The sequence below is a fragment of the Balaenoptera borealis genome (assembly GCF_965194805.1).
Source record: "Balaenoptera borealis genome assembly, chromosome: 5".
NCBI lineage: Eukaryota > Metazoa > Chordata > Mammalia > Artiodactyla > Balaenopteridae > Balaenoptera > Balaenoptera borealis.
In genome coordinates, this window is record NC_138862.1 from 34,807,415 (window position 1) to 34,823,377 (window position 15,963).

At 36.0% G+C, this 15,963-nt stretch overlaps 1 long non-coding RNA gene across 1 annotated transcript; it reads right to left on the bottom strand.

The window, feature by feature from the left end:
* Positions 1-647: 647 nt before the first annotated feature.
* LOC309628923 lies at positions 648-8,791 on the bottom strand. Its single transcript, XR_014244787.1, has 2 exons — positions 3,084-8,791; positions 648-2,770 (listed from the first exon to the last, which is right to left on the bottom strand). It is a non-coding gene; the product is annotated as an uncharacterized lncRNA (long non-coding RNA).
* Between the last annotated feature and the right edge of the window lie 7,172 nt (positions 8,792-15,963).

Consider the following 15,963-nt stretch of genomic DNA (forward strand, 5'->3'; position numbering starts at 1 on the left):
CATTTTCCTGAATTGAGAGAACCCATTCCTTCCTTAAAGTAGACTGAACCTCATCCAGGAGAGGAACCCTACATACACACTAATCAAGGCTCAATTTATATGGGATACACGGTAGTGGTGTTCAACCCAGAGGGTAGGAAGGCACAATGAAATTGCTGCTAAGCAGTTTACGGCCTCTACTGTCCACATAATAGCAAGTGCATCCCCTCTTTATAATAAAAAGCCATTTACCTCTGCCTGGAGAGGAAACTTGGTAAGATCGATTAATTTTTTTAATGGAAAAAATAATTGAAAATAGTATTGATTTTATTTTTCAGATGGCCATTTAAATGGTAAGTGTAAGCTTTCCTTATTAACAACAGGAAGAAAGTTGGTAGGAATGTTAGAAACAGAATGTAACCGTAGGGCAACCTTCAATTATCATTTCTTTTTATTATAAACACTTTTATTTTTTCAAACTCTTATGTAATTCTCCCCTGAAGACCCCTGAAACACAAATAAAATTAACTGTTACTGCATCATAACAGTCTTCTCTAGTTTCTTTTATTTATCTGTTTGTTCATTTGATTTGTTTCTAGAAAAGCAGGGCTTTTGGTACTATATGTTATAAGTACCCTTTTCCCAGGGCATGTATTTCCTTTCCTGTCTTTCTTTTCTCTCTTTTTTTTTTTTAATAAATAAAAACATTCTTAAAGATTTAAGAATGGATGGCTTAGAACAACTACCATCAGTCAAAAACTCTTGTTGAATACATCTCAAGGGAGCTACTTTACAAATCCTGCAATGCATGTCAAATTCCATCCACTTCTTAAGAGGCCAAAAGGTCTTTTGACAGGGTCTCAGAATTTCATCTTCTTAAGCTGTCCTCTTTGAAGCAAACAGTTTTGATGCTCTGAAAACCAGCATTTATATCTATTGCTCCCAGTCCCCAAAGATCATAATTTCTTTGAACTAAATAATCAATGACGTTACCTAGGTTGCTTATTTAAAGAAAATTTTGTTGTTTCTATGTAATCTTAGTGCTGTGTCAGGAATTATTTTTTTAAATCAAATGCTCATTTTACTTTATATATTTAGGCTTTTACCAATCCTATTCTTCTAAATTAATGGAAAGTAGTTCATTGTTTGGTGGAATTTGTCCTTAACAATTGAACATTGTGCTATACACCATCAGTAATGGGCTTTGAATAACTTCATTATTGCCCAGAAAACATATACACCTAGGGTAAGAGAATTGTATGACCGTTGTAAATATTTATAATAGACATAATCTTGGGGTTCTGACCAATAATTCAATTAATAAATTATGAATGGAAAAATATAGATTTGTAAATATTGTCTTCTCTGTTTATAGGCTACACTGTTATTAGTTGCAACAGCAATGAACTTCACAATGTTGCATTTGGAGATGATCCTAAATCACTGTGGCAATTACTGAGATTTTTTAGAGTCTGTAGTCAGCAGTACCATAATTTTCACTTAATAGGCTTAAGAATTGGCCTGTCATTCATCCTTCAACTGAATGATATAAGCCCAAGATACCATCCTTTAGATCTCGGGAACGACCATAAAGAGAATATATATATATATTCTTGGTATATACATATATATGTATACCAAGATTTGGGGGATTCTAAGCTTAGCACAGTTTCTAAAAAGGACTAACCCTACTGAGCTTTCCAAATCTCCAAGGCCCAATTATATTTCTTTGCTTCAGCATCACTTTTCAGATGTTTTCACCACTGCTGGTGAACACAGATAACATTGGGGTCACTGATGAGGGAATTCTTAAAAAGTGGGTTATTAAATATTAAGTTAATTCTAATTTATTAGTGATCTCAATCATTGCTTCATGAAGAGGTTAGTATCATTCATAAAATTATGTAATCTCAGAATTGAAAGTTCCTCAGATATAAAATAGTCTAAACCATTGCTAAAGTTTAATCTTCCTTCCATATTGAAGTTCTTCAACTATTTTAAGACAGCTATCATAACTGCCCCTAGAGTTTTCTCTCCTCCAAGCTAAATATCCTTAGTTTCTTTCTACTGTTCTTAACGTATGGTTCTTTCCCCTCCCTCCTGCTTCAACCTCAGTCACATTTCAAAGCTAATAGAGCCTTCAAAGGCATTAGATTTTAGAGGCAGGCACAGCACACTTGATTCATATGGAGCTTACAGTCAAATTGAAAATCCTGCGTCTTTTTGAATGCATTTCAGCTATAGGTTCTTCTATCTTATTTTATTCAGTAAGACTTTTTGACTTAAGAGCAGTTTTCACAGTCATCATAAAATTCAGGTAGTCTGTTGTTTCAGTTTGATGTTAACTTCTTGTATCTTGATTTGACTAAATAATCTCAGAAGAATAAAGTATGTGTATTGAAGTGACAAAAACAAATGCAATAAGTAATATGAAATTATGCAGGGAAAGGAAAAAAAGAGGTCAAATACCTTCGCTTACCCTTCTTTTCTCTGTAGGTTAATAGAGATTTATGGATCACAATAAATAAAATTATGCTGTCAGAAGCTCTATTATGTAACAATACATTCAAGCTAAAGTTTTTACCAACTGTTAAAAAAACTCAAAGAATGTTTAAAAACCTTAAGAATATATATATAATATACATATTTCCCAAAGATTGTGTCTAATCAAAATGATTACATATTCAAAGTCACTAATATATCTGTTAAAATAATCCATATCTTAAGCAATCTAAGTGTATAAAAATTATTTGCCAATTTAATGTTATTAAAAGCATATAACTGGGCTTCCCTGGTGGCGCAGTGGTTGACGGTCTGCCTGCCAATGCAGGGGACACGGGTTCGAGCCCTGGTCTGGGAGGATCCCACATGCCGCCAAGCGGCGGGGCCCGTGGGCCACAACTGCTGAGCCTGCGTGTCTGGAGCCTGTGCTCCGCAACGGGAGAGGCCGCGATAGTGAGAGGCCCGTGCACCGCGATGAAGAGTGACCCCCGCTTGCCGCGGCTGGAGAAGGCCCTCGCACAGAAACGAAGACCCAACACAGCCAAAAATAAATATAAATAAATAAATAATTTAAAAAAAAAAAAGCATATAACTATTCTAACTGGTGTGCATTTTTAATAAAAATGTAGCAATGCTCTAGTAAAAATGAAAGCATTAAGATGCTTATGGTTGAATTCATATTGTAAATATTTCAAAATCAGAGGAATTTTAATGTAATTTTATTGAATATTATTTTACCTATCAATATCTAAAGATAATCTTTTAAGCTTGAAATCTAAGGTTAGTTCATTTCTTGAATGTACGTTTCACTCTATTATTTGTTATTAGAAGCTTCAATCATCATTGGTTGATTTACTTACCCACTAACTCAAAATTATGCTAGATGCTGATATGTCACTAAAATTTCAGTGGATAAGTGACTCTGATTCCCCTATGGAAATGTGATCCATGAGGAATAGATCCAAATTTTTCAAATTAACATATGTTTTGGGGGAGTATATGATGTTTTGTCAAACAGCAACACTTCCTTTGAAAAGCCAATGATAGTTGCTCTTCCTACTCATTTCAAATCTGCTCTATTCAAGTTTATATAATTTATGCAATGCTATTTGCAATATCCAGCTGCCTTGTAGTTCCACATATTTAAGCAATATAAGGAAATTTTCAGCAACATTTTCACTTTTAGAAGTGCTACATTGCACATAAAGACCTTATTTTTCAAAGTATTATAAATTACTAAACAGTCCTCCTATTTGGGTTGCATTTGGAAGCAAGTAATATTCTTAATGCATAAACTATTTTCAGATACAATCTTTTATAATGCTTACACTTGAAAATAAGCAAGCTTAAGCAAAACAATTCCTTCTAATCATTTTAAGTGATGTGATAAAGCATTTCATATGAGCTGGTAGTTCATTTGAAAGCCAAAGGTTTGCAAATCATGTCATCAGGCTTACATACACAAATAGTATAGAAAAAGATGATGTAGTCATACATAGCTGAGCAGGTAGGTACAAAACTAATCTGTCCTCTCTTTTCAGGGACTAGCTAGCATTTGCTATACTCCTAGCAAATTCCATAAAATCAACAATATCATACGTTGTTCAACTCTTTCCTATTCAAGGGTTCATAATAATTACTGTATTTTTTTAAGCCTAGAATTACCAAAATCGAACACCTATGAGAATCCTAGAATTGTTCATCATCAATCAATGTACATGTATGTACAAGAACTATTTTTAAAGTCAAGATTAGAAATTTATGAATAATATATCTGTCTTAGTTTGGGCTGCTTTTACAGAATACCATATACTGGGTCACTTATAAACAACAGAAATTCATTCCTCACAGTTCTGGAGGCTGAAGGTCCTAGATCAGGGTGCTAGCATGGTCAGGTTCTGGTGAGGACCCTCTTCCAGGTTGCTGATTGCCAACTTCTCCTTGTGTCCTCACATGATGAAAAGCATGAGATAGCTCTCTGGGGCTTCTTTTATAAGAGCACTAATCCCTTTTATGAGGGCTCCACCCTCATAATCTAATTACTTCCCAAAGCGCCCACCTCCTACTTCCCTCACACTGGGGATTAAATTTTTAACATGAATTTTGGAGGGACACAAACCTTCTGCCCATAACAATATCTAAGCCAAAAGGGCAATGTTATGCAAACCACAGTTTTAACTAGAAACACTGCAATAACTCTACTCATGTAGAATTTTCTTTTCTTTTTTTTTTTTTCTTCTAACCCTCCTCACCCCTCACCCCACCCACAGAGTACTGGCCAGGTTTAAGCATAACAGCCAAGATTTACTGAGTGCTTCCTGTATGCCAAGCACTGCACTTAATTTGTATATGCATTAATTCACTGGATATGTAGAATTTTCCAAGGATTTGGGTAGTTTCTAAACATGGTCATATCACATTCAGACCCAGCCTGAACTTCTTTAAAAGTTTAAACGATATGGTATATTTCCAGACCCAGATGTCTGAACTTTAACACCTAGCACCCAATGTCACAATACCACATGCCTACTTCTTATTATCAAAACTTACAATTCCTGTTTTTTGGTTCTCTGGCAGAACACAAGTCTATCTGTAGATTAAGTAATGACTTCAATTAAAACGGTCTTAGTTCAGGTTACAAAACAACATATCATTCTATTTCCAAAAATATATATACGTATATGTGTATAATTACAGCAGTGATTATTTTTGATTCTTCAGACTCCTAATGATTTTATTTTCTTTATTTTCTATAGTCCCTACAATAGCCATGCATTATAATAAAGAAATGAATAAACAAAAGTATTACCAAACTCAGTAATATAATAATAATAACCCTACAACGTATTAGCAGTGAAGGTACTAAATCTAAATAGCAAAGTTCTGTCTTTCCCTTGCCTACATTTCCATAGTAGCTGATTAATTTTTGTGAAATGTTAAATTGCAACATAAAAGATTTCCCTTCTATGTGTTCTTACGTATAGAAATGCAGAGAGGAAGCGAGAGCTCATGTGACGTGTTATGAAAAATAAAACAATTTTTGACTACAAAAGAATTACCTGTCATGCAACACAGCACTCAGGTTACACAGTAACAATAAAACTGTCTTTCAATAAACTATTCAGGTAACATCATTGATTCTTCAGGTCCTTGGAGACCAAGAGCAGTAGATATAAGTATTGGTGTTCAAAGCTTCTGAAGTATTTGCTTCCAGAATGACAGCTTCTACAGAAGAAACAATTCTGAGTTCCCGCCTAAGACCCTTGGCCTCTTAGTAAGTCAGAGGATATCTGATATGCATGGAAGGGTATTTTGAAAAGCGGTTCTCTCAAGTGATGTATAAATGAACTTTTTGCTAGATTTCTCCTGAGAGGGTGTGGACTTGGCAGCTGGGATCCAATATCAGAGTCCTGTACTGAAAAGATGACTCAGTCATAGAGAGTTTGAGACAGAGTGAAACTGGCCCGCCAGCAGTGTACAGAGTTGGGGGACAGAAACATTACAGCCAGTAATAACTGCCAAGGGACAAGGCACCGAGAGAGTGTTTCAAATACAGGGCATCAAAAGTCCTTTATTATTTCCTAAAACTTAAACAAACCTTAGACTTGGGAAATGTTTCTCATTTCAAATTGAACACTTTGTAGCCCAGAGGGGTTGGCCGCTAGTTATTATATTCAGTTTGTTAGGTCATAATTTTATTTAAGTGGCATTTGTTGTTTGTGAAATATAATTTCTTGGAGCATTAAGTCTCCATTTTATAAGTATTAGAGCACAAACAGAAAAGGTGCTGGAGGGGTGTCAATGTTTCTAACATAGATGAAATCTCCCCTGAGATAGTCTTCATAGGGTCTTGATCTACCAATCTTAGGTCAAGTCCTGAATACAGATTTCAGATCTTCCTCCACTTATGGTAAACCCATCTTAAGTTGAAAATATCATAAGTGGAATATGCATTTAATACATCTAACCTACCTAACACCCTAGTTTAGCCTAGCCTACCTTAAACGTGCTCATCTAACGCTAAGACGTTTATAAAAAACAGTTGAGTTGAACATCTCACGCAATTTACTGAATACTGTACTGAAAGTAAAAACCAGAATGGTTGTAAGTTTATTTATTGGTTGTTTACCTCAGGATCGAGTGGCTGGCTGGGAGCTGAGACTCACTGCTGCTGCCCAACATCATGGAAGAATATTGTACTGCATATCACTAGCCCAGAAAAAGATCAAAATTCAAAATTTGAAGTATACTGTCTACTAAATGCATATTGCTTTTGCACCACTGTAAAGTGGAAAAATAATAAGTCAAACCATCGTAAGTTAGGGACTGTCTGTATAGGTCCAGGCACAAACATTTGGAAACAGTGAAACAATCACTCTCTCCCCAACAATTCCAAACATCCAATAATAGAAGTCTCATTGGTTTGTCTTGAGCCATATGCTCACCCCAGTCCAGTCACCTAGAGCTGAGGGATAGGGCACTAAGGAGGCAGACATATAAAATGGCTGGGGTCCTGCCATGGGTGGATGGACCAAATAAGGTATCCACCACAACCTCAGAATAAACCAGAGAGGTCGGCCTAATCGCCCTCATCTTGTATTTCAGGCAACTAAAATCCTAATTTGTCCAAGGGCACACAGGTATTAAATGGAATCAAAACGACTGCCTCTGATTTCACATCCCAAGTCCATCAACTTTACCACCTGACTAAATTGATATATTGCCTCACATTCAAATAGTTTTAACTGAAGCATTAGCCTTTAAAATTCAAATATAGATGAAACTGATGATTATTTTAGAGAGATATATTTCATTCATTGAATTTACAAAGCTGACATTCTTTTAGCAGAATCTAAGTTGTGTAAAATGCAGATTTCTCCCTTAAGTTCTATGTTGTTAACTGTCACATTGTATGTGAAGATAGTTCATTTTCAAAATGCACCAATACTCTATGTTTGGGGCAGTGTGAAAATATGAGTGATGAACTAGATATTCTTTCTTCTTTATTCCTAGGATACTAGCAAAGAAAAAAACAGTAGGGAGTCCCCATTACTGTCTCCTTTCTATTTATTACTGGAAGTCAGTGGCTTTGCTTTCATTTAATTTATGTTCAGTTCTATGGGAAAAATGTTGTCATTCATTACTGGAGACAAAAATAACAGTAATAGTGGAAGTCACCTTGATAATTCCAGTTAAACTCATTTACTTTCAAAACAACTGTGATTTTATAAAATCCCATAGGATTTTTTTTTCAGGATTGTGATATTTTTTCAATAGAACTTTTATAGGAATAATACAACTTAAAAATACATACAAAAGTGTTCTTTTTGTTTTGTCTTGTTTTGTTTTACAAAATGTCAGATGGAGAATAGCAGAGGACTTTTAATATGCTAGTTATAATACTGACCTTAGCATCTGCACAAATTTTCTAATCTTAAAAATTTCTAAAATACTTTTTGCCTATGTAATTTTCACATTGTGTCCTCAATTAGGGAATGGAGGCACAGTACAGTCTATAGCAAAACAAACTATCTCTTGGTAAATCTAGCATACACTACACAAAAGTGTGTATCAACCAGTCCTTTACATAGTGTATGAGTCAATATTCTATCCAATAAAGAATTAAAGGTAAAGAGGTACAGCAGAAGCTCTTCTATTCTTATTTCCATTTCATAAAAGTCATGGGAAAGTCATTCTGGATTCTGGAGGCACCCCACATGGCCACCCAGTCCATGATCAGTGAAGCAAATATCCTCCACATCACCTCTTTCTTGTCCTCTCTTCCTTTTCAAGTACTCACTCTCACATCATCAGCCTCTGGTACGTTGCACCTTTCTGTCATTTACAATCATCACCTTTTGATCCTGTCCATATAAATTCAGTGCTAGATGGAAACTGAGAAAGAGACTGGAGAGTAAGGGCAAGAAGAGAATAAGGGTGTCAAAACCTATGGGGTGTGTTTATACACGACAACAGCACATCCACAGGTTATTTCACACTATTTTGACACATCTTAGACTTTCTCTTTGTTCTATTTAGTCTCTGACCTTACTCTCAGAACACTTCTCTTTCACTTCCTCATGTACAAAATCAGATGAGGGATAGCACCTCAACTAGTCATTTTGTTAAATGAAATGCCTGTTCCCTAGGGTTAAAAAAAAGAGATGGGCAGTTTTGCATAGAAATCCACACACATGATTCCCCTCACTCACTTTCCCATTGGTGCTTTCTGTCTGGAACTTGCTTTCTCTCTCCTGGACCATTACAATTCAGCACAGTCAACTAGTTGTATATAGATACACACACACACACACACACACACACACACACCCCCCAACCACCAAGTATTCAGACATCTGTGAGTATTAGCTTTGTACAGGTGAGAAAAATTATCTGCACAGTCTATGTTGTTTAATCAACTTAATGTCTCTAGGCAGATTTACATTCCCACATTGCTATGGGTGAGAGATCCTGTGTAAAAGTATAAAATGAACTCTCCTAGGAACTCAAAGAAGTTAGAACTGGAAGAAATGCAGAAGTTCTCTGGTTCAATCTCCTTTTACACATAAAAACTGAGGCTATGAGAGGTGAACTGATTTGTCCTAGGTCTCCTAGCTCTTTAGTGTCTGTTGAGGGTTAGGAGACTTGATTACAATCTCAAAATGAGTCAACAGGTAATATGTTTACTTCAAAAAATGGATTTAAAAAATAGACTTCATGATAAACAATAAGGATTTACTTATAGCACAGGGAACTATATTCAATAACATGTGATAAACTATAACGGAAAAGAATCGGGGAAAAAAAGGATATAGATATACGCACATATATACATGTATAACCGAATCACTTTGCTGTACACCTGAAACTAACATAGTATTGTAAACCGACTATATATACTTCAATTTAAAAAAATAGACTGCATGAATTAACAAAGGCTCCCTTATTGCATCTTAGGTAGGTATACGTGAGCCCCAGGAAGTGTAACAAGGACACAGTGGGGATTGGGGGCGGGGGTGGGTTGGGATCTGTAGCACAGTATGACATTTTACTAGAACTCTTTGAATCATTTAAATGGATTTCAGATCCTCCCCTTCCTTTCTCAGTTGGCAGGGAAAGAGTTGGGTATAAAACTATTCCATATTGTAACTCAAAATTATCCACCTGAAGGCATCTCCTTGGCCATGGTGAGGTTATATAAAGTAGTGGGTTGCCTGCAGCCTCTGCAGAAGAATAGTGCCTCTTGGAAGTGACAAGCAATATGTAGTTTAAAAACTTTTAAAAAGAGACAAATATAAACATACATACTTGAAGTTATACAAGGAATCTGCTTAAAACATGGATTCCTGTAGAGAATGGAATCAGTAGACAGTATTAGAAGGATACTTACTTTTATATTGTGCTCTTTGATTTTTTTTACCACATACAACGAATTACTTTGAATCAAGAAATAATTGATAAACTTAAACTTTCTAGTTGGGATACCTCTGGAAGATAAAGGGCAATAGTACTGGGTGTTTTAGTCTCCACCAATCGATTTAATTCCCAAGTAATCAATTATTAATATTTACCTTTTGGTTAAAGCAGATCTTTAAAAAAAAAATGAATCCTTTAAAAAAAAAGAATTCCCCCTAACCCCAAACCCAAATCATATCCTGAGAGATTGTAACCACCGGACACTACCTGGATGTAACAATTACAAAAGTTCATCCCTACACATATAATGCTAAGATTTGGATTATCCAATTCTAGTTCTAAGTCACTCAATGTGATTCTTTGCGGGTGTTTGTGTCTTTGACTGTTTGCTTTGGTGTGAATCATCTTCGGATAAGCAGCCTATGTGGGGAACATTTTCAATTGAATATCTCATCTTTGTCTGAATCTCTTCTGCAAATTGGGCCAAAGGAACTATCTACCTTAATACCTTAAGAACTATATACCCTGCTTACCCACATTTATTCCCCTGAGATATCATGCATCACTCTCAACACAATGGGACATTCTTTCTGAGGTAGTACTAACTGATGCTGCAGATATCATCAGGTACTGTGCTCCCTCACTCTTCCCTCTCTCCTCACTCTTCCCCCTCTCTGTCCATCTCTCTATATGTATCTACATCTATGTCATACACACATGCTTCATTAGTTAGTGATAGTTTTATCCTTCTAAGATCAGATCTCTCATTCTGTAGAAAAGTCTTTAATCAACCTCTTTGAAAAAACTCACTTCTCAATGCTATGGTTTACAGTTCTGGATTTTCTCACCATGGGTCATCTTCGCCCATCTGCAGGGGTGTAGGTTTAGGAATGGCTTTAGGGTTAAATAATTCACAGCTTCCACACCACCCACCTGGGCCCCCAACCCTTTTCCTATCCTAAGTAGCCTGAGCATACTTGCCAGAGACGATATCAGAGACCTGAGATGAACATCAAAGCAACACAGCTTTTGTATCTTTGTGCTAAGCCAAAACTGATACTAAATTCTGTAATTAGAGACGACAAAGGGCTCCTTCCCAGCATAGCCTCATAGAACCCAATTTAACACTGTAAGGACACTAATAAATGGTTGCATCACTCCACACCTAAACGCATTTTCCTCTCCATTCTTTTTGCTCTTATTCGGCATTGCTGATGTTAGAACTAAAATATCTTCTTTAAGTGTGTTTTATCTTACCTGAACAATGGATAGGCTCACATTAGTGAAGAGCACAAGGTTAATTTTTTGGAAGCCACCTTGTGTGTTACCCACACCCTGCACACACATATGCATGTGTATGTACATGAACACATACACACACATATACACTATTAGAAGCTAGTGTCAGCTTGTAATAAAATAAATAAAAATAAATAAATTTGAAAAACTCCTTGGAGTCTGGAAAAGTCAGTACAGTCAATCCACTTGTTTTATTGACGTAGAAGCATGAGTTTTTTCCACCTCGCTCTAAATGTTTCTAAGAAACAGTAGCTCTGCCCTTCTTTAGTGCCTGTGGTGGCAGGATAATTCTCCAGAAATACTTTGAAGCCTTAGGTTCCCTTTAATCACATGGCTCTTGCCGTTCTTGATATTTTCAATGAAAGAAAAATCCTAGCAAGAATATTTATGTGCTAATTCCCAAGTAACTAAACTGTACTTCATCTATAGGTCAAATTCTATTATGACAGAAACTACTTAAATAAATTTTTCCATATAACAAAAATACCCAGCTGATTACATATTTCATCAAAAGTATAGTATAAGGACCACAGCCAGACTTATATAGAGTTCACTGTAATAGGACCTGATTTATTGTGAGTCTGTAAATACTCTCATTCACATAAGCTATTCATAAGCAATCCTCTGTTTTCTGTATTGATTGTTTCTCTACCAGGGATAGATGACATCAAAATTATTATTCTCTTTGTGCAGTTCTGAAACACATAAAATTCATTGCTTTTAATCAAGTCATTTCACTTTCCAATTCACAGCCTCTTATTTGCTGTGAGTCCTGTTAGTCATTAGTATAAATTAAGATGGGTCTACAATTGTAATGATCCATGCCTTATTAACCTCCTCCCTTTATCAAGCACTCTGATTTAAGAGATATCAGTTCAGCCTACACATTCTGCAAAATTATCATTAGTCACTCCGGAAATAATTATGAAAGAAAGCATTTTGACAACACAGAAAGGAATCCTGAGCCATATAGTACCATTAGCCATTTGTAAACTTAACACTTATGGAAAGATAAAAGAGTAGAGCTCCATATGCAAATATGTATGCATCTATCCAGGAATATACGACTGCACTTGTGTTGGATTTAATTACTCCATACACTGGATTCTAAGCATATAAAAGGTCTGAGAGTAGGTTTTAAACAGAGGTAGCATGGCTTAATGGACTAAGCTCTAGGACTTAATGGAATCAACGAGTGAATTTTAAAACCTGGTCTGCTACTAAAAGGTTATATAAACTTTAGGAGTCACTTAAATTTTTAGGACTTTCAGGCTCATTACTTCCAGTCAGGAACATCTGAAATATTGTTTGCCAAAATACACCCTGTTATCAGTTTAAAAATTACTAGTAGATGTTTCTGTCTTTACATGTGTCAAAATTTTCATATTGATATTTTCTCTTTACCTACATGCTTAAAGGAAATAATTGTTAAATGAGATTTTACTTTTTACTTCTATTGCCTTTCCCACAGTACCTTTGTAAACCTATGGCTGTTGATGAGAGACCATAACCCTCTTTTTTTCGCTTAGACAATGGTAAACATTGAATCACTTAGATATTTATACTGAAAATAGTACAAAAAGGTAGATGTGGTCTGCCTCTTCAAGAAAATTCTGTTTTGACATTCTACCAGTCACATTTCCTAGTGTACTAATAATTAGCATAGAGAAATCATTGAGAAATGAACATAATCCTTAGGCAAGTTCTAATCATCTTGTTTCTGGATAGCCGTTCTGTAATCATATATGATTCCTCACATTCTCTGTCCCTTGGAGTTACGTTAACTTAAGTCATTTAAACCACTGCTCCTACCAATAGATCTCCTAGACTAAAATAATAAAAGGTGAAAATTGTAGAGTGTGAATATAGACATCATAAATAAGACACCTCCTTCTTTGTTTATTTATAATTAATCCTCCAAAATATCCATCCAATACAGTTCTAGCAACCCTTTTCACAGTGTGACTTGTCTCCTGGAGTATGCAATTCCAATGGAGTGGTTATGCACTGGCTTAAACAGTTTCTTGCTATTTACTCCATCATTTATTCTGCTAGACTGGTGATACAGAGGTGATAAGAACAGGAGGAAATCCTCATCTATTGAGAAAATAAACACAACACCAAAGCACTTTCAAAGATCCAGGTGCTTTGTTGAGTGCTTTAAGTGCTTTACAAGGACCATCTCAGTTTATCCTCATAATAACCCTATTGGGAAAGGCACTATAATTGTCTGACACTTTGCAGATAAGGAAACTGAGGCAAAGGATAAATTATTTGTCTAAAATCATATGCTAGAAAGTGGCTAACCACAGATTTAAACACGTGTAATCCAGGCAAATGTATGATCTGGAAACCCAAACTGAAGCCTGCTGGTTGGAACAATGATGCTGTAAGTGTAACAAACCATATTTATTCTCAGAGAATCAAGTCTTTGCATTCCAAATGCCTCCTTAGTTCTGATGTAGGTCTAAATCAATTTTCTACAAAACCCACCTTGCCTAGGCAGTATTATCCTGTGGATCCACTCTCTATTAATGTGAACAAATCCATGTCCCATGTAGAGGGAGAATATTTGAGGAAAAAGAAGGAGAAGGCAGCAAGCATTTATTGAATACTTACCTTTAGAAGGCACTAGGAAGCTATGTCAGCAAACACTTAAAACAACTCTAATATATAGGGACTGGCAACTCCATTTTACTGATGAAGAATCTAAATTGCCAAGATGTTGATTAACTCCCAAAGATTATTCTGGTCGGAATCCAAGCCTACATATTTAAGATTTGGAAATATTCATGTTCTTTTCATCACATAAATAAAAACCCTAGACCCAACATCATTCCTTTCCACTTCCAACCCCAACATACAGAGTTAAAGCTATTTGTTCATTTTAAACTTAAGTTTTGTTTTATTTTGTAGGTTTAATAGAATTATTTCTAAGGAAAAATTTCACTGCTTAAGATGTAGCCTAGTTATAGAACAGGCTAAGATGCAGGTTGGGGATCAAAAAGAGTTCATTTGACCATATAATCCCTGTTATCTATTAAAACAGATTACATAAATTGCACTCAATAAGACAAAGCCTTACCATTATTTGATCTGCAACAACACATGTTCACCCTTCAAAACACAAAAAGGTGGCATAGGCTTCGGCAGAATTATGTGCAGATACCATAGCTAATCCCTTGAAAGAAATCCAAACTGATCACAAAGCCTTTTAGAAGACCATAACAAAAAAGAAAAGAAAAGAAAACCAGCAATGTTAAGGGAGATGAAAAATATACATGCTGATCAAATTAGTCTTGGAATCCAGTACTTAGGTGATAAAATAGTTTTATTCTAGAGACTCTCAGGAAATAAATGGATGGCAAGGGTTAATATAAATGCAACCCCTATTAACAGAAAAGAACAACGCCAGCCCTCAAGGTAGTGAGTCTTTCAACTGTATTTGAGTAAGGTTGTTCCTCTAAGTCCATGCCCTTAGTAACACTGTGCAATTTTCCTATGTGCTTCCAGTGCTTAATGGGAACAAACTGAGAACTGGAAAGATCTGCCAACTCCTGGATTTGCAGAGTAACATTAACTTTAAGCCAGACAGCTGGAAATGGAAACTTAGCTGGAGTTTTGCACTGGCAACCATGAATCAGAGACACTGTCTTTGGGAGAGTGACAAGCATAAGCATGACCTTGAGTATACTAGATATCAAGATCCTAAGAATACGAGAACTCCTTTGCTTTGGTAAAACCTAGCTAAACAAAAGGCTGCCTGAAACCTAATTTTTGTCAGGACCATAAGCAGAAATTCCTCAAATCCCAAACAGTCCTCATTTAAAGTTGGAAAAACCAGTTATGCCCCTAGAAACTGGGCAAAGCCATAAGCCATGCATAAAGTCAAAGGTGACAAGATAAGCCCACTTGAGATTCAAAATTCACAATCAGAAATCACGCAATCTGTGGGCCTAAATCATCCTTACGCAGTCTAGAGAGATGCAGGGATGTCAATAAAGCATGTACATCAACCCAGAGTTGATGTATGTGCCAAAAGTTTCCAGATAACAATGTGGGACAATGTCCTTGGGACACATTGTGGGAATATAGATTTTGGCAACTGGTGATTTAACATATCCTAGCCTTTTTCTTCTTGATAACACTTCTTTTTCTTAAACATCACTTGACATATTGTCAAGGAAAAGGCACCAGGCTCCCCAGTGCAGAGAACCTCCCAGGATAATTATAATATCACAAAAAATAAGTTGGCCCTTCTTGCTAAGGATAATGGTATCAGAGACAACACATGTGGCTGAAAGCACACTGGGCTAGGGTAGCAGAGACCTACAGCTATACCACACCCCACCACAAATTAACGGATTTCTTCATTGGTAACTGCATCAGTGGTGTTAAATGACTGTATACATGTAACCTTTCAGGAAACAAAACATGACAAAAAATAAACACATACATGCACAGAAGCGTGCACACACACACACATATACACACACATACATACATACATACACATGAATATATGGTAATTGCTGCTTCAGGGAAACCAAGATGAAGGGGCTTCTCCCACATGCTCCTCTACAGTTGGTCTCTAAAACCCCTCTATAGAGACCCTAAGTCAGCTAAAAGCTATTTGAAGTTGCTAACATAATTTTCAAATGTGTTACCAGAAGACAGTGGGATGTTAACAATAAGAAACCATTTCTTAAATTTGACTTTGAAACCCCAACTACACTGTCTTTCAATAGTATTTTCTGGAAAATAGTA